Here is a 27,216-nt window from a genome sequence, read left to right on the forward strand (position 1 = left end):
AGTTTAAATTAATCTGAGTGATCACTTGAGAGACACTTTAATCCATAGTACCAAATAAGCAAGGTCTAAAACCAGCTCTTCACTTACGCTGCCAAATAACTATTATCCTAATAATTTAGTGTTTGCAGAGCAGTTTCCTCTGACTCTATAACTGGTGTTATAAAATGTAATAATAATGAGATGCATAGAGATTACTTCTGTAATTCTATGCTGTGTAATTTTCTTCTGTGTTAACTGCTTATCCAAACTAATTTTGAAACATCTGAAAGGGTCACCTCCAAGTATCTTACACTGTTGCACAATGATGACAAATCAATACAATTTCATAATATGTACCAATTTATAAAAATAAAAAAATCTTACAACTGAATGTGGTCTAGCTTACAATTAAGCTAGGGGTCATCAGTGTCAAAGGATGCAGTCACTTCTGATGGAAATTTTACTATGTTTCAATAATGGCTACCATGTTTGCTCGTCAGGATAACCAGTTTTTTCATGTTATTTTTGCAAAATATTTTTCTTATCAGGCTAGGTTACAATGGGACTAACAAGACATTAAATCTGCATTGATGTCTATGTTCCTGAAAGTCATTGCTTTCTATGTAAAAAGGCATGTTTTGCATTGCTCTAAATATGAAAATGAGTTAATAAATATTGATTAACATATGCCAGCATACATAATGCAGAGTGCAAATGCTGTCATTCTGGTTTTCGTCAGTTGTGAAGGACAAATGAAAACAAAGGAAATCATTGTGACATATTCCTTTCAAATTCTAATTCATCTGTAAAGAAGTGAATATTCATATTAATCTTTGCCTAAGGCAACAGAAGTGTAGCAGAAATTAACCACACAGATACGCCTTAGAAAATGATAAAGACTTGCAGCCGAATAGAAATGTGAATTTCTGTATGGGTAAACATCTGCATACAAGTAACCTTATTCAGTGAATCATAAATTAATGATGTGTTAACTGTATGCATAAAGAATTTACAGGACATGTAATTCTCCACATGACTAATTCACATTCACAATACACAACGCATGTACATCATTTGGCCCATAAAAGGACTATTTTATGAGCTTTTTGTATGGATTTTGGATAAAGTGTAATTTTATTTAGGTAATAAATGTTGGAAAACAATAATATACACATTTTGATGCAAGGAAACAAAAGGTAAAAAAATAGGATAAACGTAGCATAACTGGAACAGAGGGCATGGTTTATGAATTATTTGGAAAGAAAAGGTGAGGTTTAGCATTGGAAACCACTGTAGAGAGAGATAGGTTGGACTACATATGCAGTATAAACATGAGAAGCAAGTTGTTGGAGGACCATTTAGGAGCAGGTTGCAAAAGTTTAGCTGGAAAGGAATAAATGCAAGAATTAAGGCTTCAGTTTGGAGCTGTATGCAAAGATTTTGCCCACATTAAAGGAATGGCAGAACTTCTGCGACTGAATTGTCATGTTTGTTTGCATTTAAATCACACAAGTATGGTGTCTACACAAAGCATTTTTCAACTTCCTCCAGCTGTACTTGAGGTACATATTACATCTGCCATAGGTAAAGATGAGCTATATTTCGTAAATTGTCTGGAATTGTTCTATATAAGAGTAAATATGATTGCTATGATCTTCCCCTAAGCATAAAGTTGTGATTGCACCATCACAACTTTACCATGTGCCATGTGTGATCTGGTCCCGATAAATAATAGGATATCATATCCTAAAATGAATGAATGATGGAGGATATTCACAAATAATAAAAACATTGTACCTGAATAAAATTCACTTGAAAGGGCATGCTGAACGGCTTTGACATCTACCTATGCATCATTAATCACTTCCTTTCCTAATTTGTTGGGGTTTAAGAATACACTCTTTGTAGTGCAATAACTAAAGGAGGCCCGTGCGACCCCTGCAACCACTTGTTCCTATCGAGCCAGTTCCTAATAGTTCAGAAAGGGCCCTTCCAACCTGGACCAGGCTGGTCCAAGTCAGAAAGGTCCTTTGTAAACTATTTTGAAACAGCATGGGGAGACAAGAATGTATCAAGGTCATGTTATGTGGTGGTGCAGCCGGAGAGAAAGCTGTTAGAGCGGTGAGGGGTCAGAGGTAAGTGGGGGTGGGGGGGAGGGGTTATGTATGCATGTATGCATTTATGTATGTAGGTGAGAAGGAATGTGAATGCATAAATGTATGTTAGCATGATTGTGTAAGTATGTGTGTATGAAAATGGATGTCTAAGTGTGTGAGCATGGATATGTAAATGTGTGTGAGCATGAATGTGTAAGTGTGTGTGAGCATGAATATGTAAGCGTCTGTGTAAACATGGTTGTGTAAGTGGTGTTAGATGGAATGTGTGTTAGCATAAGGGATGTGAGAGAAAATGTATGTATTAGAATGAATGTGTATGTGTGTGTTAGTGAGAATTAATAAGTGTGTGTACTTTGTGTAAGTTTGTTTACATATGCGTGCCAGAATGCATGGTGGAAGGGGGCAAGAGGCAAAGATGGCACAGACAAGTTGTTTTAGGGCAAAGATGACACAGATAAGCTATTTGGGGCACTGACAAGCTGGGGCAAAGATGGCACAGACAGGCTGTTTTAGGTTTGGATGGCACTGATAAGCTGCTTGGGGCAAAGGGCACTCAGAAGCTGTTTGGGGCAAGGGTGGCACTCACAAGCTTTACAAAGTTATACAAGTGCCTGAGCCTTTAAAGTTTGCAAATTACAGACAAGTGTATGTAAGTTTAATGTGAACTAGCATATCATCACATGTAGCTGACAAAAAACACCTCTACAAAAATAAAATATTTAAAATAATAATACAGACAAGGGGGCGCTAGGACTGCCTATTAACCAAGGGGGTAACAATTATACTCCATTGCATCCCCTGTGAGTGGTGGGGAGAATTAAGTAACCCTTAGGTGGCAATATGCTCCTTTATATTCACACTCACTGGTAATGTTGATATGGCATAAGTAAAATTAACCCCTTCATGACAATGGCTCATTTTATTTTTTGTACCCTTCGTGACAATGGCTGTTTTATCGTTTCTACGGTGTTCGTGTTTAGCTGTAATTTTCTTCTTTCTCATTTACTGGCCCCACACAAATTACAGTATATATTGTTTTTATCAATACATGAAGGTATTTCTTTAGATACCATTATTTGGATCATATTTAATTTACTATAAAAAAAACCAAAAAAATTATCTTTTACTCATATACAAAGGGTATCTTTGAAGCCGGACAATTAAATTTAGCCCATCAACCCATATATTTTTGAAAACTAGACACCCCAGGGTATTTCAGGTGTTGATAGTTTAACCCTTTCCATGCATTAAAAGGCACCAGCCCTTGTCAAAGTTTGTGTAATTTTTTGTATTTTCTTCACACACTTTGTACTTCAGGTATGAATTTACAGGTCATGGTATACTGTCACAAAACACCCCAATATGTGTTCAGCAACATCTCCCGAGTACAGTGATACCCCACATGTCGGATTGTTTGTGGGCAAAAGGGCCACATTTGGAACATGAGCAATTCAGTTTTTCAATTTGGAACTTTTACATCCGGGTAAAAAAAATGCTTGTACCCAACTATCAGAAGGGGCAGGTTACAAGAAAGCCTGGCCTTTCTACAATAAGGGATTTGATTTAGCACATGGGACACTTGTCAGTGCAAATATATGGGATAGATACAGAGCCAAATTTAGGCTCATACAAATGGTGCAGCAAAAACAAAATCTAAAAAGCAGTAAAAAAAAACAACAAAAGACTGGAGCAGGAACAAAAAAAACAAATGAAAATGGGCAACTCTGTGGAACAGCTTGAAGCAGTTGACGACACAGAGTGCAGGTTTTCCAGGGCAATCTAGACAGTAGAATCGTTCTTTGCCCCCTGCTGTAGCACACTCTGCATCTCTTTTGGGGGTTCTGCTTCTTTTCTGTAGAGGGGATTTAAATAATAAATGGGCAGCCCCAATTCTGCTAGACTCCATCACCGCCTGGGGACCAGGTACATCCTGGTACAATATCTCTGTAATGACTTGGACCTGAAACTTCAAAAAGACAGTTTCATGCGGGTTTCTGCTTTTTTGTGCAACAAAAAAACATTGTAGGTTGCACTTTGCATCAAATAAATTGCAACCTTCTTGTACCAGGCCTTTCTCTTCCTCATTATAAGGTAGGGCTGCATACAAGTGGTAGCCTTTTTTCATAAGGGGGAATATTAGGTCCCAAACAATCTTTGTACTGGTTCCCAGATGTTTATACAGTGATCAATTGCAACGAAAGGGGTTAATATTAAATGGATGGCTCTTATAAGAGCCATTAGGTCACGTTATATATTTGTATATATTTTTATTATAAAAATACCTGCTTTCACACAAGGATCTGTCTCTCTCCCTCACTAAAAGCAAGTGAATCCATCCAGACTGGGCAAATCATGATCACTCTTCTGAGTGATTTGAATTCTGGGATTGTTCATGATATCCAGCAATACCCCCTGCTGATGACATCAAGCAATGTCCCCAAGAAGATTGCTGGGTGCCGCCATATTGAAACACCTCGTGTATTTCAAATATGCCAGTGCCCCGCAAGTAAGAAAAGCATTTAGGAAATGATCGCAAGTCGCTTTATTTGCTAAAAATGTGTTTTTAAAATGCCTCGGTACCAAGACATCTTAGCAACACTAGCGAAGCGAAGGAAGCGATTCTTCCTAAACACTTTTTTCAGCGGTACGGCACCGCCATATTTGAAAGATGCGCAGTCTTTCAAAAGGGTTAATGTACGCACTCTAGGAGCGATCTTACAGGGCCCAAACATATTTTTTTCTGTGTTGGTGAATGCCTCGATGTTGAGGCATTACAGAAACACCGTTTTGGTGAAGAAATCGATCGTTTTTTCACCTCCAATGATGTCAGGAAGCAAGAAGAAAATGGTTCAGGGCAAGAAAACACTTGTGCTCAAGTCTACAGCAAAAAAGATTGATGACAGCTCTCAGCAGCTGGAGTCTGGGCAAGACCCAGTAGAAGGTACAAGCAGTGCTGGTGCAGGTCCAAGGGTCAGTGAGTGCTTCCCTGGGGCAAAAGGTTTAGATAAGCTAGAAGAAGTAGTACAGGGTAATATTTTACCCAGCAAAGACCTCAGGATAGGAAAGTTGCTAATGTTACGAGTCATAGGGTTAATGAAGTATTTCTCAAAGAAGCATTAGCATGTGAGTTATCTTCTTTGGGATATCATCTTAGCAAAAGATATAGAAAAAAAAATATAGAAAAGTGAAATTATATATATATTCTTTCCCTGTTGCCGGCTTCCAAAGAGTTTTTAATTAAGCAAGAGGCAGATTAAGAGGCAGATATTCTCAGGCCTTTACCTAAGTCTTTTAACAATTGGCTTCAAGCTGCATTTTAGGAAATGTAATTTGTGAAAAACAGCCTAATTTTAGCATAGGCCTGTTTCAGCACCAGAAGCCGTTTTGGAGGCTTATAGAAACTTTGGCGGTTTTGCATGGTACAATTATGATGACTTATTCAAACCGTCAAAAAAATTCAGTTCACAGTTATACGAAGTGAGGCTTAAAGGATGCTGGGTTGTGGGTTAGTACTATACTAGACAAGGACGTTTTCCAGCTAAATCAACAAATAGTGGGGTATTACTGTCACAAAAGAAAGTTTTTTTTCTAGGCATTTAACGAGTCATAATGCAGATGGCAAGACAATTGTACATATAAACATGAATGTTTATCTTGCGGGCATTTGCATCCTACAAGTAAATGTTTTAAAAGGGCCAATGCATAGGTTAATTTTCAAAGCTCAAAAGTTGCTGACTCCGGTGAAGTTGGAAGAAATGCTTCAATTTTTAAGCATCTTCCCAAACAAAGAGAAGGCCAGAATAATGATTGAAGGGTTTAGTGTTGGTTTTAAAGTTCCTGTTTATGATTCAGTTAATTTTATATGGGTTAAAATAAGTGAAAATCACTTAAGGTTAATTTACAGGTTGCAGTTAAGAAAGTTCAGAAAGAAGTTGCTTTATGTAGAATAGCAGGACCATTTGATTATATCCTGTTTCAATGTTTATCCCTTTTAGGCCTAGCTACCAAAAAAGAGAAAGGTACTCTTAGACTAATACATAATTTGTCATTCCAGGCTGTTCAATCATTAAATGATGAAATAGATAATAATCTTTTTCCTATTAAATATGCTTCTTTTGATGATGCTTTGGATTGAGTCTTAGTATGCAGGGAGAAAGCACTTAAATGCTTTGCAAAAGTAGATATTAAATCAGCTTTTTGCTTGCTGACTATGAATCGAGAATGCTTTAACTCTTTGCGTTTTCAATTAATTGGAGAGTTTTACTTTGATAAATGTTTACCTATAGATTGCTCCTTGCCATGTTTTTATTTTGAGATTTTTTCTTCTTGGAATGGGTATTAAAATTTAAAACAGATGTTTGTTCTATCATACATTATTTGGATGATTTTTTCTTTATCGGTCAAGCTGGTTCTGTGTGTTTGGATTTATAATGTGAATTTTGAAAAATGGCAGAGGAATTTGGAAGTGTGAAGGCACTTGCACTGGCTCTTTTTCTGCGTTTGGTGCCAGCTCCTTGAACCACTGTGAACGAGAAATAGCATCAGCTATGCTGTTATTTTTGCCCTCCATATGCACTGCCCTGAGCCAAGTATTATTGCATTAAGCAAATTTATTGCTTCCACCACACTTTTGTTATCACATTAAACTTTGAGTTTTTTGTTAGCAAAATCTGAACCCCAAATTTCTAATGCAACTAAAATCAAGAATAATTTTAATAAAGTTGCATCATTAAAGAAATTTTAATTTACATTAAAAACAACACCTTGTTGCCAAATAGCACACCCATTATTTCTCTATTAACGCCAACATGGAAAAAAGGAGATTTTCCGCTAGTGACATCACAGAAGATGATTAGCTGAATCAATTTTTGTTTAAAGCTACTGGGTGGTAAGCCAGTACTGAATGATTTTATTAGAAAACAATTGCCTAAAGGTTACGCTAGAAAAAAGATTTGAAGAAGCCAATTTCTTTTCAGCTTCTTAAGCAATTGATAAATAAATTAATGGTGTTAGTTTCATACGTTATGAGTTTTTGTTTTAAAACAGCTTCTCTGTTAGCATTTTTCGCTGTGTTTAGGCTCATTGAGCTGGTAACACAGTCTGAATTTAGACCTTCAGGTCTGCAAATTGAGGACATTAATTTAACTAAAAGGAATTTAGCAATTTTTATTAGCAGTTCCAAAACAGATAAGGAAGGTAAAAGAATGTAAGTCCAGATTAATAGCATCAATGAAGTATAGTTCTGTCCAGTGGTTCATTTGCAGGAATTTTTATGTGCCAGGCCAGCTGAACCAGGCCCTTTGTTAATTCATAAAAATGGAACTCCGTTGACCAAATATCAATTCAATTTTATGCAAAAAATTTTTTTCGAGAGTTTGGGTCTCGGAAAATAAAAATTCTCCTCTCATTCTTTCTGAATGGGTGCAGCTACAGTCACAGCTGATTCAGATCTTTCACCAGAAGTGATTAAAAGGATGGGCAGATGGAAATCCAGCTGCTTTAAACGTTACATTAGGCCTGATTTGATTTAATTTTATGTATATCTAATTCTGTTTTCTTTTTAGATAATAAGACTGTATCCATGTGGTTCTAGGACACTCTTATGTTTCTTGGGCGCTTAACAGAGCTTGTACTCAGCCGTATGGTACAAATCTAGGAACAAGATTCCTTGTTTACTGGAAGGTTTATGGATTCAAAATATTTTTACAGTTATTGAAGAATGTTACAATGTTTTGCCTTATCCTGATGTTATTGTGTTGCATGTTGGGGGAAATTCCCGTATTTGCCCAATTATAGGCCGCACCCCCCCACACACTTTAAGTCTTTGAAGTGGGGTGCTGCTTATAATCGAGGTTTAGCGCAGGGATGTGCAATTCGTATCGCCCGGCGCCCGGGGCATGCATGTCCAGGCACCGGGCAGGTGTTTTCATTATCATTTAGCCCTGTTGCGGCCAAGCCGAGGCTTCTATGATGGAGCGCAGGCGTGAGATGACGTTCCAGTGCTCCGTCAAAGAAGCCCCGGCAGGACTACCGGCCAGCAGCTGTCTGAGAGAGCATCGCACAGACATTCACAGCTGGCACTGTCAGTCGGTGAACACCTGTGGTATACACGCAGATAACCTCCGCTGCTGCCGGCACTTCCGCTGGGGCTTCTTTGAGTGAGCGTCAGCATAGAAGCCCCAGCGGAAGTGGCTAGAAGCAGCAGAGGTTGTCTGCACACTGCCTGCCCCCGCTAGATGCCATGGAGTGTTGGGATGCATTGGTAAGTCTGAGGGAGGGGGGCAGAGCAGCATATCATGGTGGCATAAAGCATATCAGAGGGCAGAGTGGCATTCCTGGGGTTATAAAGCATATTAGAGGGCAGAGTGGCATATCTGTGGGGGGGGGGAGTGGCATATTTTTTTTTTTTATCAGGTGCATTATGAATTAAGGACCTTAAAATGGCTATTGGCTTTCCACCAAACTTTGTGGGTGCGGTCTATAATCAGGTGCGGCCTATAATAAATACGGTATATATATATATATATATATATATTTTTTTTTATATATATATATATATATATTTTTTTTTATATATATATATATATATATATATATTTTTTTTTTAAAAAAAAGTTAAAGTTTTGCCTTAGGAATGTTTTTATTCAAATTAGAAACAAATTTCCTGATGCGCTGCTGGTGTTTTGAAAAATTATACCGCGCTGGCTTTGGTGCAAAGAAAAAGGGCTCAAACCATTAGAAAGAGTACTAAAGCTTTTGGTGGTGGGTAAAGGTCGCCTCTGAGTTGGGGTGGAAAGAGGCTTTTATTATACAATTTGGCAAAGAAAGGGCAGATTGTATAAAATTTAGATAAATTGTTTGATATTTTATGGTTTATGGTTCATGTTTTAATTGTGTTATGCCTCTTATACCCTTTAATAAAGCTACAGTCATTACTATCCAACTGAAATGGTGTCTTGTTTTAGTTAAAGGTTTAGAGAGGTTCAACAAGCAATGGACATCAAAGTAGGTTTACATTATTGAAGGGTTGAAGTATGGATATGCAATGGACAATAACTGGTACACAACACTGGCTTAGTTGTATATATATATATATATATATATATATATATATATATACACCGTTTATATTACTTTTTTCATTGGGTAATACATTTATTTTGTAAATAGAGACACTCATATACACCCTATAAGAAGAAACCTATTTTTGTTATTATGAGGCAATTATTCCTAATCATTTTTTCTGCCCCTTGCACAAGGAAACATACGCATGAAATACAGAGTTTAAAGTGTGATAACACAGCTTCAAAAAACATAATTTTTTCAACTGAATAGCCCATGGGGGGAAAATAAATCAAAGTTGCTTTTCTTTTACCAATACTTGGAAAGCTGTAACGGTATCGATTCTCCATGATTCATTTAGTTCATAATACCAAATGGCTTTTTTTCTCGGTGTGTTTTATGTTTGTCACCTCCTCAATTAAAGCAATGACATGTTCAATGACCATACATTTGAAAGGAGCAATTGAATGTGTAATCTGAATGGGATGTCTAGACAAATAGAAAGGGCATTTCCATCATGCAGAGTCCTTTCACCTTCAATCACTATTATGAAATACTTTCTGTGGTTTGCCAGTGTGTCTTGTACTTCAAGGTCATTGTGATGGCAATATACAAATGTCAATGTCAGAATTTATTGCCTTGGCTGAAAATAGGAAATGATGTTCATAATAACAACATCAATGTAACAGACATTCAAAGAAATTCAAATATGTTTTTATTCTTGAGGGAGATATGGGGATTACCCTAATCAAGTGAAAGAATGTAAAGGGAATATGCTGGTTAAAACATGTATTGGCGTAAGGATAATCCCATTTACAAATGTATTTATCAAATTATAATAATGATAACATTAGATTGTTAATATGGAGTTTAGATAGTAATTATGGTGAAAACAGGGTTATTGTTATAATTTAAAATGAAATCAAAAAGTTATGAGATATTGGCATTTAAATTTTTAAATTTACTATTTTTTTTTTGCTTGCCAAGACCACTCCAGTTTTACGCAGACCATGATTTATCTGGCTCAAAATTTAAAAAAAGTTTTGAAATAATACATAATATAGTATGATATTTTGTTATCTGTATAAAGGCCTATGTGGACTTTTTATAAGGAAGCAGGGAGTGAAGACCTGGGCTCCAGAGACTGCCACAGACGCCATGGTGTAGAACAGCGGTTCTCAACCTGTGGGTCGCGACCCCTTTGGGGGTCGAACGACCCTTTCACAGGGGTCGCCTAAGACCATCGGAAAACACATATTTCACAATATATAATTACATAATTTTATGGTTGGGGGTCACCACAACATGAGGAACTGTATTAAAGGGTCGCGGCATTAGGAATGTTGAGAACCACTGGTGTAGAGGAACAGCCCCCCTTACCGCACACCTGCATTCCACTCCTGGAGGATACAATAGGCTGCAGCAGCAAGGTACGCACCTGACATACTCAGTTCTTGCGTGATTTAAAGAGCTGAGATATGGCAGGGCCCCAGCTCAAGTTGTGTCACAACACCAGCTAGCTATCTTAACTTGTAGTGGTAGTAGTAAAATAATCTACCAACATAAAGTTATGGTTCCAATTAAAACAATGTAGTAAATACAATATCAGCACATCCATTTTAATCTAGTACCAATTGAAAATACATTTGCTATATTTGTTTTGCCTGTTGCATGTGTTTTTTATGTATTTATATTTTTTGGGGTTGTGATGTATAGGAGAAAATTGGGAGGTAAACAAATAATATGTTAAAAAAATGTTTAGATGTATAACTCAAAGAAAATATAAGCAAATGGTAATTAAAGAGGAATGAAGGAAGTTACTGACTGATTAAATAAATACTAAATTCTACTTAGTTTTTAACCCCTTGCCGAAAATTGACGGCCCAGGCATGTCACGCAAAAACATTCAGTTAACGACAATTGACATGCCAAGATCGTCTTGTATTTAAATGTGTGTAGAAATGTAGAAACCGATCTACATCTGCTTTCTGCACCCAAACGGTGTTGCTCTAATGCCACTGTATTGCAGCAGACGCCTGTTATAAAAGAGTTATATAAGAGGCGATTAACGATGTGATTGAGTATTGAAATGTTAGAAACAAGAGGTCATCATGTTTTCAGAGTTTTAGATGTAATGCAAGAAAGTTCCATGAGGTTATTAAAATAGCCAGTACAAGGATGTTGGGAAATTAAACACAACACTGTTAAATTATATTTATTATTGAGTGAGAAGTTGTTTACGTCTTGTATCTGAATTAAACTGCATTTATGTTTGACTCATTTGACACTACATTATTTTGTTAGTTTGTAAAAATATATTATAATACAATGTATGATAGCAAGGAGGACCTCAACAAAACAAACAAAATTGCGTTCATTTGCCTGCTGTAGATGTGTAATTTGAGAAAGGTTGTCCATTAGTTAGAAGATACCACATTTGTTGGAGTCAGATAGGCTTAAACAAGCTGTGATTTACATTTTTCAATGTTCCCAGAAAATGTGTTTAAGGTTCAACCTGTTAATTATTAATGAGTCTAATAAATTTAACAGGTGCTGCTTATTAAGTATTATCAAATGCAACCTCCCCAGAAAACAATCAACGCCAGGATGCAAGAGGTTTCATACAGCAAAAGAAAAATATGCTTAACCATTGCAATGCTGCTGGTTTGATGGGGGGGGGTGTAAATTGAATTGGTCAACTTTAAAAGATGTCGAAAATGGGACACAGGGACAGGATGCCCCTGTGTAAATAAGATGATATGACCAAAATAATGGTATCTGAAGAAAGCTCTTGATGTGAAAGAAACCAAACATAACCTCTGTGGAAACACTAAATTACAGCTAAACGCAAGCACAGCAGAAACAGCCTCAGTCATGAAGGTTACAAAAAGAAAAAACAGCCTGGTCATTAAGGGGTTAAATGGTTTGCAAGTTTAGAAACAGCACTGGTTTATTACAGGAAGATCCTGTGAAACTGACATTTTTATTTTTCGTGTGACTAGAACAATAAACCTGAGAGGAGCAGCAGATATATCTAGATTTCAGTAAGCCATTTGACAGTGTCCCTCATAGGAGACATATAAATAAATTGTATAAATTGTTTCTGTTTGGATGTTAAAATAGTTGAATGTTATATGCCTAACATTATCCTGAATCTAAGACAAGACCAAGGACTGAGGCGCTCAGTTGACAGACAACACTTTGGCGCAAATGGAAAAGCCTCTGAGGGTCCTGTGCGATTGCCCCAGTGTTCAGCTGTGCTAAAGGTTCAATGGGAGACAGCAAGGTTCCACAGAACTTGACTTTTGGGATATGCTATTGTTGCCTATTTTGCACCGCACACACTCTGAAAATTCTGGAGGGCAGTTTCTCAGGGGGTGGGGGTTGGCTCCGGAGACATACCAGTAAACTGTTGGGTTTTTTAAGGTTTTAGCCAGTTGTGACTCCTCATCTGAGGAAGTCTGTTGTTTCCCCTTTGCAGATTTTCTTTGGTGCCTGTCATGCATTCTCCACCTGAAGTTGATTAAAAAAGAAACACAAGTTAAAAACAAATGAAGAAAATGTGAGCCTGGAAACAAAAATAACTATTTTGGGGGCATTTTTACTATAATTTCTTCTTGAAATTATTTTAAAGTACATGCATACATGCAGGCCATATGACATACAGTAGCTTATTACCATTAGAATTGCTCATACATGATGTCCTTTTCCACTAACAGATTTTTGTAAAAATATTTGTCAAAAGTTTAAGGTTAACAGAGTTTGAGTTCATGGGCGTAGGAACCGGGGGGGGCGGGGGGGACAGATCCCCCCCCGTAACTCATGCGGGGCAACCGATCTTACACGGTCCGCACCTCGAGCCCTGCTACAACAAGAGCCCTGCTACTTACCTGTGGGAGGGTCTTCTGTACTGCACAGAGGAAGCGGAACCCAGCAGAGTTCACGTGACATCACATGACCCTGCTCCAGTCCTGCTTCTTCTGTGCAGTACCAGAGAACACAGAGGGAGGCCACACCCCCTGCTGAAGTCTGTGAGCGGCATTGAGGAGCTGACGTGCGGGTAAGGGGGTGGGGAGGGTGTTTGAATGAGTATGCGTGATTGAGGGAATTAATCTGTGAATTAATGAATTTGTGTGTGTGTGTGTGTGATAGCATGGATGTGTAAGTGCTGGAACCTAGGCATGATGGGACTGTGATTGCTGTAAGCAATCACACTCCTATCATGCCAAGTCAGCCAGTACATGCTGAAACCTAGCTAGCTGCCCCCCTTGTGTATTGATGCTGCCAGCAGTATGGGGTCTGCACATCACTTACAGCCACCCTGTACCAGCATGTACTGGCTGACTTGGCATGATAGGAGTGTGATTGCTAACAGCAATCACAGTCCCATCATGCCTAGGTTCCAGCATTTATTGGTTGGATGTGTAAGTGCTGGAACCTAGGTTTTGTGTATTTGAATGTTATGTAGATGTTGCTCACAAACACAGACAAGCAGTAGAACATAACTTCTTTTCTTTACTTCAGTAACCACATGCCACAGATCAAGATAAATACACAAGAGACCTAACACAACAGAACAGGTGCACATTTCCATTATGCTGCCACCTACTGGCAAAGCAGACTGCATAGTACCCCAATACATAACACTCCTCCCCCTAGACCTCAAAGTCTTTCAGATAATTGGGAGGATGAATTTTTCTTCTTGGTCGCCCAAGGTTGGAGCAGGTTCGCCTGGACCATCAGCTTGGCCGTCGTCCTGTGCTCTGTCCTGTGGACTACAAGGAACTGTCTCTGCAACAACAACTCTTGGAGAACTGACACCTATATCTTATAGTGGTTCACCAACATCTGGCATCACAGGAGACCCAGTACGACTGGGACCTGCAGCAGGCACAATCTCGTTACTTCGTTCCCGGATCTGATCTACGTGCCTTTGTAATATTCTACCATCAGCAGTCTGTACTTTGTATGACAAAGGTCCTGTGGCCACAAGTATTTGTGCAGGTATCCATCTAGGCCCAGAAGGATAGTTCCTCAGATAAACAGCACTGTCAGGTACATATACTCTCACAGTAGAAACATTATAGCGCTCATTGAATTGCAATTCTTGCTTCTCTTGCAGCTCAGACATCAAATCAGGATGTAAACGATCCAGACAAGTTTTTTCATGAGGAGCTCTGCTGGAGTCCTACCGGTGCTTGAGCAGGGTGTCACATGTTGTTGTAGAAGGAAATTTGCAAGCCTACGATTCCAGTCTCCCTCAATAATTCTCTTGAGTGAGTCTTTTGTGTTCTGAACCATACGCTCAGCTTGACCATTTGAGGATGGATGAAATGGTGCACTTGTGACATGTCGAATAAGATTACTTTCCATAAAGATTTTGAATTCTGATGAGGTAAATTGTGTGCCATTATCAGACACAATTGTATCCGGCAACCCATGTGTAGCAAACAGACTCCTTAGAATCTTTATGACAGTGACCGAGGTAGCAGATGTAACTGGAACAACTTCTAACCATTTTCAAAAGGAGTCAACAACTAAAAAAAACATTTGTCCATGAAAAGGGCCAGCAAAATCTATATGTAAACGGGCCCAAGGTGACCTAGTCACTTCCCATGGGTGTACCGGGGCTTTAGGTGGAGCATTACGTGTGGATTGACATGGTGCACAGTTCTTTACCCACTTCTCAATAACTTCATCCATTTTAGGCCACCAAATATAACTTCTGGCTAAAGCTATCATGCGAACTATTCCAGGATGTCTTTAGCTTGTCCTGCATTTGGAATTACCACTCTGTTCCTCCATAAAAGACAACCTTTATAGGCAGATAGTTCATGTTGGCGCACTACAAATGGCTTGAACTTGTCTTCAACTTTTGCATTTGGCCACCCCCTCCAAACCCAGTTGAGCACACGGGAGAGCAATGGATCCTTGGCCGACATACGAGCAATATCATTTGCATGTAAAGGAGGGTTTGAAACAGATTCCAACATGAGAACCTCGGACATAGGAGGAACAAGGAAATCAGGAGAAGGCAAAGGTAACCCATCAGCATGTGTGATATCCTTACCAGGACGATACTTGAACTCAGAATCATAAGCATTCAACATAAGGGACCACCTGAGCATGCGTGGGGAAATAATTTGAGGAGTGGGAGTATTGCTGGTGAACAGACCCAGTAAAGGTTTATGATCTGTTACAATAGTAAACCTCCGCCCATACAAATAGTCATGAAACTTTTTTACCCCGGACACAATAGCTAACGCCTCCTTGTCAATTTGGGCATAATTCCTCTCTGTTGTAGATAAGGTCCGTAAATAAAACACAATAGGAGCCTCAACACCATTTCTCAAAGTGTGACTAAAAACAGCTCCAATGCCGTAAGGAGACGCATCACAGGTATGGTTGAGCGGTTTCTCTAAATCATAGTGTACAAGGACACTGTCAGAAGACAACAGCTTCTTTGCAGCATTCAACGCTTTAGTATGAACACCAGTCCACCTCCATGGAGCGTCTTTATCAGTAGACGATGCAGAGGTTCAGCAACAGTGGCTTTATCAGGCAGGAAAGAATGGTAAAAATTAAGCAACCCTAGGAATGCTTGCAGTTCTTTTTTGTTGGTTGGAACTGGAGCTCTATGGATAGCTTCAACCTTAGAATCAGTTGGATGAATGCCACGTGCGTCAGTTCTGTAACCAAGGAAATCCACACTGCTTACACCAAAAACACACTTTTCTTTTTTAGGTTTTAGACCAGCATCAAGGAAACGTTTCAAAACAAGTTGTAGCTGTGCAGCCAATGACTGTAGACAATCTGCTCCAATAAGAACGTCATCAAAATAAGGAATTACACCCGGAAGTCCAGATAAGAGGTCCTCCATTAGCTTCTGAAATATGCCAGGAGCAATGGAAACTCCAAACTGCAAACTATTGCTCGGAAAGCTCCTTTGTGTGTTATGACTGTTTGTGCATCAGCAGCCTCATCATCCACAGGTAACTGCTGGTAGGCTTGAGCCATATCTAATTTGGCAAAAACCTTCCCTTTTGCCAAAGTAGTAAGAATTTGATTAAGAGCTGGAATTTGATAAGGATGGATGCTCTTGCAATGCTTTGTTGATTGTACATTTGTAATCGGCACAGATTCTGACATCACCATTTGGTTTCATCACTGGAACTATGGGTGTACACCACTTAGGATATGTCACAGGTTCAAGAATACCTTGTTCTACAAGACGTGTAATCTCAGCATCAATTTTGGGTCTGAGAGCTAATGGAACTTTGCGAGGCTTCATACGAACTGGAGGTACTGTAGGATCTAATACAAAAGAAACAGGAGGACCTTTATACATGCCAAGACCTTCCTCGAAAACTGCACTAAAGTCATCAACCACATTCTGTAGTGTATTTGTGGATACATTATGAACTCCAGTTAATGTGATTCCTAGGGGTTCAAACCACTCTCTACCCAGCAAGCTTGCTCTTTGTCCCTTAGCAATTATTAAACGTAAGTGTCCTCTGAATTTACCGTATTTGACTGGTATAAAGCAAGCACCCTTGACATCCACAATTTGCCTGTTGTAATCTACCAGATGAATATCACAAGGTACAATTGAAGGGCCATTATGAGGCCATAACAAGGCAAATGTCTCTTCTGAAATCAAAGAATATGCGCACCCGGAATCTACTTCCATTTTGCAAGGAACATCTTGGAGCACAATCTCAGTGTAAATCTTAAGCCCTGATGGCGAATTTTCCACTGTATTTACATAGTCATTTGAGTGAACCTCTGTAGTCATTTCACTACCCCAAACAGCATGTGGAATATTAACAGTGCGCTGCGGTTTGCATTGTACTTGTATTTTTATATTGGTTTTGTGTCCCGCTGGCTTTACCTTGGCAAACTCTCTGTATATGGCCTGTACGTTTACATATGTGGCAAACTGCATTTCGGAAATTACATGTTAAAGTTGCGGCAGAAAACACAGACGTAATACAAGTCCCTTTAAATGGAGCAGTGACATTAGTGTGTGGTGAAAAATCATTTGATTTAACATCCATTTCCCTCACTAGATTTACTCCAGGTGGGTTATCTTTGCTGGAGGATTGTATCTCTTTGGAGTGTAAATATGCAGCCTCATATGCAGGTGCTTCTTCTTGTGCAGTAATAAAAGTTACGTTTTGTCTTGCAAGAAGTCTCCTCTGTAATGCTTCATCAAGCACTCCACACACCAGCCTGTCCCTAAGCAAAGATTCTAAACTGGCACCAAAATTGCAATTTTCAGACAGCCTGCGCAGTTCTGCAAAGTATGCTGCAATACTTTCCCCTGGTTGCTGATTTCTTCTGTTGAAATGGAAACGCCTCACTGTTTCAGATGAGGTGGGTGCAAAATGATTTTTTAATAGTGCCAGTATTTCTTCAAATGAGCAGTCTTTTGGTGTCGCAGGAATTATCAATGAGCGGACAGTATCAAAAGTTTTAGATCCAATAACACTCAGTAACACAGCTCTTTTCTGAATAGCATCAACCACCTTATTAGCCTCCAGGAAAAACACTAACCTTTCAGCATATTAGTCCCATGAAGATGGATTAGCCAGATCAAATTCCTCCATGTGCCCCAGAGAAGCCATGCTGGACATATTTGTATATGTGTAATTCCAACACAAAAAGCTGCAGAGGACCTGGATCCTACTCTCCGGTAGCCATGGACATCTGTGCGATGGGCGTAGACAACCTCCACTGCCGCCACTTCCACTGGGGCTTCTATGCTGGAGCACTGGCGTGACGTAACCTTGCTCCAACATAGAAGCCCAGGCGGAAGTGCCGGCAGGAGAGGTTGTGTACACATATCGTGCAGACGTTCACCAGCCAGCCCCACTAGACACCAGGGAGTCGGGGTGTGCATTGGTAAGCGGGGAGGACACGTCTAGGGGGGGCAGAGTGGCACTTCTAGGGGGCATAAAGCATATCTGGGGGGGCAGGTGGGTATTTCTAGGGGGCATAAATCATATCTGGGGTTATAAAGCATATTAGGGGCAGAGTGGCATATAAGGGGTTATAAAGCATATCTGGGGCACAGAGTGGCATATAAGGGGGCAGAGGGGCATATCTATAAGTAAGGTGCATTATGAATTAAGGGGGGGACCCTAAAATGGCTATTGGTTTTCTGCTGACTAACTGTGTAATAGATACCAAAAATGTAAAAAAAAAACATGGATTCCTGTTCATTAGATAAAATACTATTAAACCATTCCACTAATGTGTATAGCACCAAAATAGCACCAAACTAAGGGTGCGGCCTATATTTGAGCCAATATGGTGTATAAATTATATATATATATATATATATATATATATATATATATATATATATCGGCAGCAGGGTCTAATATTTATATATATATATTGGCAGCAGGGGCTAATATTTTTATATATATTGGCGGCAGGGGGTAATAAAAATATATATTGGCAGCAGGGTGTAATATTAATATATATTGGCAGCAGGGTGTAATATTAATAAATATCGGCAGCAGGGTCTAATATTAAAGAATGAAAACTAACTGCCAGTTCAGCTTTTATTTTGAAATCATATTTCGGTCATTACTTCAAATAGATAAGTATTTAGCACATCTTTGAGCCTGGCCAATTCATTGTGCCGTATAACACCATATATTTTTGAAAACTAGATACCCCAGGGTATTTCAACTGCAGGTATTTTAACTTTGCATGCACACATTTTACCACCAGCCTTTGTCAAAGTTTGCTGTAGTATTTTTTTGTGTGTATTTTTCCCACACATGTTGCACTTTAGGCATAAATTTATAGCTCCTGGTATATGTCACTGTCACACAACACTCCAATATGTGTTCAGCAACATCTCCTGAGTATATGCATGAGTACCCATGGGTTTGTTGGGTTGTTTGTGGGCTAAAAGGACGTGTGCATTTTTCAAATTAGAAATTTGACATGTGGTCATCCTTCCCCGTGAGTTAATTGGGACATTGTTGAACCCGGTCAGTTCAATTTAGCCCATCAAATCATACATTTTTTAAAAGTAGACACCCCATGGGCATTTAACAAGCGAGTATTTTAACTCTTTCCATGCCAGAATCGTTGGAAGATAAAGTGCTAATTTTAGGCCTTGCTCATTATATATATATATATATATATATATATATATATATATATATATATATATATATATATATACCGTATTTGCTCGATTATAAGACGAGGTTTTTTTCAGAGCAAATGCTGTGAAAAATACCCCTCATCTTATAATCGGGGTCGTCTTATAATCAGACCTCAAATAGGTCTGACTATGAGACGACTAAGATCCAGATCCCCCGCAGATGCAGGGGACCTGGATCCTCCTGTCTTCCCCCGCCCCACTTACCGGTACTTCTGAGTCCCCGGTGTGTAGCTGGGGCAGCGTGTAGATGTCTACGCGATTCGCGTAGACAACTTCTGTTGCAGCAGGAAGGAGGTGTGGCTAGCAGCGGGGGTTGTCTGCGTCCATCGCGCAGACCTTCCCCGGCTGTCAGAGATCAGAGTTCCCCGCACCGGTGCTAGCCATGCCTCCTTCCGGCTGCAGCGTAAGTGCGTGGGATCTTCACGCTGCCCCGGGTACATGACAGGGAAGTCAGAAGCACCGGTAAGTTAATAAGTGTTAAATGGGGGGCATAAGGCATTTCTGGAGGCAGAGTGCTCTGTGAAATGCCTTTTAACCCCCTTAATGCCACTCTGCCTCCAGAAATGCCTTTTTAACCCTCTATACGCCACTCTGCCTCCTGAATGCCTTAAACCTCCCTATATGCCACTCTTCCCCATAATATGCCTTTTGACCCTCTAAATGCCAGAGTGGCATATAGGGGTATAATGCATTTCTGGAGGCAGAGTGGCACATAGGGGGTCAAAAGGCATATCATGGGGCACAGTGGCATATAGGGTTAAAAGGCATATCATGGGGCACAGTGGCATTTAGTGGGTTAAAAGGCATATCATTGGGGAACAGTGGCATATAGGGGGTATAAGGCATATTTGGGGCAGATGTGCATAACTGGGGGGCAGGTTGGAAAATAGAAGGAAATAAAACCAAAATATTTTTCTCAATCATAGCTTTTATAAAAAAAAATAGTTTGGATGAATTAACATTTACTGGTAAAACTTTTTTCCTATAGGGTCATCTTATATTCAGGCTTTTTCTTTTTTTCCTAAATTAATATTCAGATTTGGGGGGGTCGTCTTATAATCAGGGTCGTCTTATAATCGAGCAAATACAGTATTTTATTTTATTTATTTTTTATTTTTTTTTACATTTCATGGAACTGGAAGGTTCCCCTGATGGTGACATAAGTGAGAAAATATTTTAACTTGTTATCATTGTTTTGTTTTGTTTTTTTAACTATTTTTAATTTTTTTTCATATTTTTTTTTCATTTTATTTTTACAGTACCTGATTTCAACCTGCAAGTTCTTAAGAGGGTCTGAATATACCCTTTTGGAAACTTTGGCAAAGGATGCGCCGCCATCTTGCGAGTGGCAAAATCTTGCAGTAGTGGTTGTGAGCGGTCACAGTGCGTCCTGGGTGGGTATTCGGTGTCACCATTGAAATGTAAACTCCACGGAGGGGCCAGACGTGGCTCCTGATGCTGATCTCGGTGTTGCTTAATGCCTCAACATGAAAGCATTACAGCTACACCGTTTGGGTGCAGAAAGCGAACATAGTCCTGGCAGGTCAATTGTCGCTAACTGGATGTTTGTGCATGACGTGCCCGGACCGTCAATTGTTATCAAGGGGTTAAACATTTTAAATCATTATTTGCAAAATGCTTGGCTTTACAGTAGGTTCATAACTATTTTGGCTTTTGGTCTTTATAAAGGGAATATAGTGATTCTGTTATAAATATGTGACTAATTAACACATTTTTAACCAAAGACATTTATGAAGGATTGTTTTAAATGGAAAGAAAATGATGGTGCCCTCCGCTGATCCAGTTGGTTTTTTTAAATGCCCACTATGATTGTTGAACACCTTTTTGGAATAGTTGCAAAATAATTCAGTGTTGATCAGCTATAAGGAAAAATACTAAAAAAAAATAGTTAAAAAATCAGGACTTTAACTTAAATAATTAATATTAATTGAGGAAATAATAAATAATTTTAAGTATAATCAGAAGCACAACAAATCCAATCCGTTAAAATGGCAAATAAAACCCCAAATGATTCCCAAGCATAAAAACATAAAAATTGAGATATAAATATTGCATCCTTTTATGGTCAGTAACAGTAATAAGGCACCATGCCTCAATTCACCTGAGGGTTCTATGGGAGCTTGGTGAGGTTGTTGCAGAACCTATATTTTTAATATTCAGGGACTTTGTCATATAGCATAGTGTTACAATACTGAAGAAGTGTTTCATTAAATATGATCACTTTATTGAAAAAAGTGGTCACAAACGGACTCAAAGAATTATAGACTAGTAAGGCAAGCTTGTTTATTAGTATTAATATGGTCATATGAAGGACTGGCCATGTGAAACAACTTTCTGAGGCTTCTACAGTACAGCTGTAAATAAAGTCTATTTAGATTCTGCTAAGACATTTAGTTAGTTTGCATTTGGGCTGAAAGCTTGTTATAAAGGACATTTCTACAGATATCATTTTGGGGTACCATTGGACTATATTGTAGGGCCCCTTTTTACATTTTTTTTTTTATTAATGACCTAAAAGTAGGAATTTATTTTTGTAGATGTCACTAACTGGGTAGGGTTATAAACTCAATGATCCAGGTGTGGCATAGAATGGTTTAAATAAATTGGGAGAATGGTCCATGAAATGGCAGATTCGTTTCAGTATTAATAAATATAAAGTAATGTATTTGGGTAGTAAAACCACATGCTAATTATGAATGAAATCACTTGAAAACCTTTTAGTAGACTCTAAACTCAGTAACCATATGCAACGTCAAGTAGTAGTAAGAGATTACTAGTATTAATAAACAAAATTCATAGTTTCCACAAGACACATTTATCTAAATTTGATTTATTAACTCTAGCCTTATAAATATATACAATAACAAGCAATAAGAAGAATCTACACCTTATGCATATAGCCCATAACAAGGAAATGTATAACAATTAAAGGAGCAGCAGTGCCATCTAACAAAAAGGATGTTCTTCACAATAAGGACATACATGACTCAGGAATACACCACCTATAGATGTAGCTTACCAGAAAATATATTGAATTGACTATCATGTCACACATAAAATATTTAGAACTGTAGAAATATTAAACCTAGTTGCTCACTATTACATGCAAAATTATGCTTCACCCAATGTCAGGTTGTAGGATACAAGGTGAGGAACCCAGTATGCAGGTGATCCTAGGGTAGGGGAAGGTTGGCAGAAAAGACAAAGTCAAATAACCGGATCCGAAGGTCAGGGAGAGAGCAACGAAGTCCGTAAAACAAGCCAATAGGTAGGGATAGGAGAAGTCAGGAACCGCGTTAATCAAGCCGGAGGTCACTAACAGGAATCAAATGCAAACTTCAGCGATAACTATATATTTTCTCTAAAAGTTCATAACCAAAGCCAGGCATGTTATTTATCTTTCTAAAGATGTCCCTTATTCTTTAATTGTAATCTTTTTTTGCAATGATTTGATCTTTAAAAACATAAAAGTGACATTAAACTAGCATATTAAATTTATGAAAAATACTGTAGGCTGCACTAATCTTTGCTGATTACATTAAGAAAATATATTGTTCTTCTTCACTATATTCTCTTTGTATTCAAATCTCTCATTTTATTGGGTAAACAATGTGACCTTTATTTTTGGTCACATTAATCTTTCTTTAGAAAAAATATTTGAACAAAAATAGGCATATTTAAAAAAAATATTCTATTATGCAGAAAATGCATTATATATTTTTTATCTGTATTAATGTGGAATAAATTGAAAATCTGACAAAAGCATTTGTTTTTTTATTATTATTTTCATGACCCATATGAAATTTTGCCCTAATGTATATCTAGATATCTCAATTGACTTCAACTGGGAATGTCAAATGCCCCATATTGTTATTTCAGGGCCACTCGCACCATGGATCCTGGTGCCATTTCTTTTTTATACAGACCTACAGTAATGATATGGGGTCTATTGTTTTGTAACATATGGTATGGTAAGAAGAAAAATATTTCTTGTTTATAGACAAAAGGGCAGCAGTGAATTAGCTGTTTGCTAATGTTTTAAATTTCATAAAATAAAGCAGGTTGTATAAACAATCCATATATAGAGTGAAACTGGATTTTAGCATAAAAATAAGAAACATAGAATTTTAGCTAATGAACTCAATATATTGATAACTGAAATCCATTAAGTACCCAACACTAGTGTCATTATTTCCCATGATGCAAAGGAGAAGCACCACATCAAGAGCAGACCTTACTGGCCAGGCAACTATTTAATACATGAAACTGTTTAAACCTCCCCTTCTTGTCTCTGTGCAGGTATTACAAGAAGTAATACCATTTTTATTAACCCAGCTATTTCCATTTACGAATGGCCAAAGTCCATAATCTGTTATTATTCAGCACAACCTTTCCTGATTCCATGCTTTTGATCTCCTAAAAACAAGCTCAACAAACAGCATGGTGTTTCTTGTGTTTCTGTATTCTGCCGTACTCTGGGTAAACCCAAAAGATCAATGAACTGTGCATACTGCCAGAGTTGACTATTTGAAGTGATCTCACTGGATTGATCTTGCTAATCTTTTGTGTAATAATCTTGGATAATCAGGCCTTCTATCTTGCAAAAAGCAAGCAAGCTGTACTTCTACGTCGAGTCCTTATACCTCAATACAAATCTGTTTTACAGTCCCTTATTAATATTATTAATAGTAATATTAAATTAAGAAAAACAGATCTTCCTGGATCCTGTATTAACCAGGCTTGTATGCCTCCTTTGGGAGTTCCTGTCCATTCCCTCTATCCCATGTACAGTTTAATGGGAGAGGTTAATAAATTAAGGGATGCTCAATTCTCTGGCCGCTACCAATCCATCCTAAAGCACATGAACTAGTTTGCAACCTATTAAAAAATGGCAACCACGGCAGAGGCTGGAAAATATAACCCTGCACAATCGGCAATGTCTAGTATTGAATTACATGTCCAGTCTATGTATTGCAGATTAGCCAATAGATATCCCTGGTTACAGTGGAGCATAGATTTTGATTCCTGTCCAACTGGAGACCATTTTTTTCCAGTGCTTGTGCGCGACATCTTGTTAAGGTCACTGGGCATCTTTGGTGTTTTCTTTATTTTTCGGATGATACCATTACGTAGGTTTAAAACAGGATTGCCATCAGAATTGTTGGACCCAGGCCCATTGTGTCAATCTCACAAGGAGTCCTTCATGTTGAAAAGAAACCTACCCACATAATTAGCATAAATTAACTCTGCCTAGTTATTATGGCACAGATTATATCACCAAATTCCCAACCAACACTACCATAATAATAACTAGGCAGAGTTAAGTTATGCTAATAATGTGGGTAGGGCAGACTGAGTGAAGCTTTTGGGGCCCTGTGTGTGGTAGATTTTCAAGCTGTGCTGCACAGTGTCCCTGGAAATTCTTTTCAAATTTGGCAACTATGAATTTGGTTATATAATAATACAGAAAAGCAACACAATGCCTTCTTTCAGACTATTTAAGAGCATCTGAATATTGGCAATTCCATCAGGGACATCTTAACAGCATTGTAGGGCCTGGGCAAAGCAATGCATTGGGGCCCCTAACCCCTAAAAATCCATACACTGCTCTTACAAATGCCTGCCCATACACACATATACACATACACCGCCCTTATACACGCCTGTCTATACACACACATATGCACTGCCCTTACAAACACTTGCTAATACACAAACTGCCCTTACACACAAACATACTACACATATACACTTTCTTTGCACACATCTGCCCATATACACATACATACTGTACACATGGATGTTTTCCCATACATATAAACATACTGGGTCACACTTGCGTCTACAGCACCCCTTTCTCCCCATGTTCACATTTCTCCTCTTCCAGCAATTGAGGCAAGAGTCGCAGGATACAACATCATACAACATCGAAGCCAAGGTCTGAAGTGACAGACCTTGTGCTCCCTTGATGTTGGGCTGTGATCTCCCCAACGGGCCATTCTCTGCTGGCACCTCCGTGGGTGCCTGCTACCCAGACCAACGCTTATGTCGCCTGGGTGCTGACTGCACTCAGGCATCATGAGCGCTGGTCTGGGTAGCGATGGCCCATGGGGTCGCTGGCTGCCCGATAAGCAGGGACTGTTAAGGAGATCACAATCTTGCACCTGCCTTGTCGTGGCCCCGAAGACTGTGAAATCTCCCGGTAGGCTCGTCTAGCTTTAGCTCCCATGCTTTGTGCACTGGGAACATGACTGAATACCATCTATGTAACAATTTCAAGAATAGCTGAATATTAACACAATGTATTACTTTCTTTAACAGGGAGAATTTTAACCAAGATTCAGAAGAGAATGTTTTGTCAATCCACTTTGCCCATTTTACAATGAACTTTACTGATTCTAGAGATAAGTTTTTGTTTACAGTCTACAGCTTGGATCTAATATCATAATTTAGTACTTCAATAAATCTTTAAGCATTTGTAATTCTTATGTATGACAATTTTTCTTTTAAGGAAAGATTGTTAAGTTCTTGCATTTGTGTAAATGATAATATTCTAAAATTGATCTAAAAGATCTTTCAAATATAAAATTTCCATAAATAATGAGAAAATATTATCACAAAGATAATACAAGTCTGGAAAAGACATCCCTCATTTCAATAATCTTCTACATTAATTCTATGCAGAGATTCTAGTGTTTTATGTCTCCCACATATAACGTAAAACAAGTTTCTTGAGACTCTTAATGGCATCATCCTAAATAGATATTTTAATTATGGTAACAGTTAGGATCAGGAGTGTCTCTGTATGTGCAAAATAGGACTTTCGTAAGTAATATAATAAAAAAAAAAGGTTTAGCTCAAATGGACAAAGGTATTGGGACACCTGATCATTAAACTAAGAGGGTTTTTATGACATTGCATTCTAAATACCGTATTTCCCCATGTATAAGACGCACGTTAATTTTGGGGCCTGAAATTTGAAAAAATATATAAAGTTATTGTACTGGCTGCCTGGGCATGATATGAGTAATTGATGTTAGCTGCTAGCAATTGTTAGCAATCACACTCCTATCATGCTCAGGCAGCCAGTACAATAACTTAACAATAACAGTACAATACCCCTTGTGTATTGATGCCCCAGCCAGCCCCCCCTTTGGTTTTAATGTATTTCCCCCCACACCCTTTTATTGCCCCATGTGGATTTGTGCCCCCAGCCAGCCCCCTTTGTACATTATGCCCCTTGTGTATTGCCCCATGTGGATTTGTGTCCCCAGCCAGCCCCCCTCCCTTGTGTATTGATGCCCCCCTTTGCATTGTTAATGACTGACCCATGTATTGGTACCCTATTGTGTACTTTTGGGCTCTGTGTGGGACAGTCAAGTTCTTCAACATCAAACTCATCCAACCATGTCTTTATGGACACTGGAGCACAGTCACGCTGGAATATTAAAAGGCATTCCCCAAAAAGTTCCCACAAAGTTGAAAAGATAGCATTGTCCAAAATGTCTTGGTATGCTGAAGGGGACATACCCTTCAGAACACCATCATACTATGTTACTATGGGTTACTATGTTTCATCATCAAACTGGGGAATGGTGAGAGGGAGTTCTGGACAGCACCCAGGTATGTACATCACGTACATTTTTATCAGAGAGCCAGCATTTATTTCATGTAATAGCTGGACCACAGTAACAGATGCACCACTGTCTTTTTTTGCTTTGACTTCTTCATCAATTGCAATTTTAGATGCAGCCATTGAATGGTTTGCATTGTTACTTCCTTGGTAAAATATTTTAGTAGATATACCTAGGTATCTTGTCCTGTCAGAAGAAATTACTTTTTTAATGC

General features: G+C 38.6%; 2 pseudogenes; both read right to left on the bottom strand.

Moving 5' to 3' along the window:
• Positions 1 to 3,590: 3,590 nt before the first annotated feature.
• Positions 3,591 to 3,687, bottom strand: LOC128488302 (uncharacterized; annotated as a pseudogene).
• Positions 3,688 to 13,986: 10,299 nt separating this feature from the next.
• LOC128483958 (uncharacterized protein K02A2.6-like) lies at positions 13,987 to 17,785 on the bottom strand (annotated as a pseudogene).
• Between the last annotated feature and the right edge of the window lie 9,431 nt (positions 17,786 to 27,216).

This window comes from Spea bombifrons, chromosome 3 (genome assembly GCF_027358695.1).
Source record: "Spea bombifrons isolate aSpeBom1 chromosome 3, aSpeBom1.2.pri, whole genome shotgun sequence".
Taxonomy (NCBI): Eukaryota; Metazoa; Chordata; class Amphibia; order Anura; family Pelobatidae; genus Spea; species Spea bombifrons.